Here is a 745-nt window from a genome sequence, read left to right as displayed (position 1 = left end):
TGTCAATTAGAGGAACGATGAATTTCAAGAAAAGGGAAAGTGCACGCTGCAAATTAAAAGGAAAGGATGGATTTCAGGAGAGGGATATAAAGGCATTGAAAGAAGGCTCAATCCGAGAAGGATTGGTGACGGGGGACGTACATCAGAAATTATGTGGATATCTGGGCGTGCTTTTGAAAGGATGAAAAGACAATGAGCAGATGTGTCTGGTAGCTCTGCAAATGGTTCTCATATTTGGAAACTTCTATGGAAGTTGCGTGCTCTTATCACATGACAATGCTAGATTATTTTGGGACGCAGCCAATGAATATTTTGATCTTAAGGTCCCAAAGCTACAGCCTGTAACTTGGTTGAGATATATTTTAGACCTGTCTTTTATCAGCAAGAAGATGAGTGCTGCTGCGGTTTCAGTAATGTGGGAAATTTGGAGCAGTAGAAATAAATACACACATGAGGAAGTCAAGTTCGAGCCACTAAAATCGATGCAATTGGTAGATGAACATCTTGCTGCTCTGAACATCCCAGACCAGGGGCAACAAGGGATTATAGGACCTATTGAGAGATGGAAACCACCTGAGAATTGGTGTTTCCAAATTGAGACTGATGGTGTGGTCAGCATGGTGCAGAGGTGTCCGGAGTGGCTGCGGTTGTTAGAGATCATTCTGGTATTTTTTTTTTGAAGGTCACCGGGGGAGGGCAAGGCCCTCCACCTGAATCTTTTTCATTTTTCTATTGCATCACACCC

Source organism: Triticum aestivum, chromosome 2D (genome assembly GCF_018294505.1).
Source record: "Triticum aestivum cultivar Chinese Spring chromosome 2D, IWGSC CS RefSeq v2.1, whole genome shotgun sequence".
Classification (NCBI taxonomy): Eukaryota; Viridiplantae; Streptophyta; class Magnoliopsida; order Poales; family Poaceae; genus Triticum; species Triticum aestivum.
The sequence above is the reverse complement of the archived record's forward strand: the minus strand, read 5'-3'. Positions refer to the sequence as shown.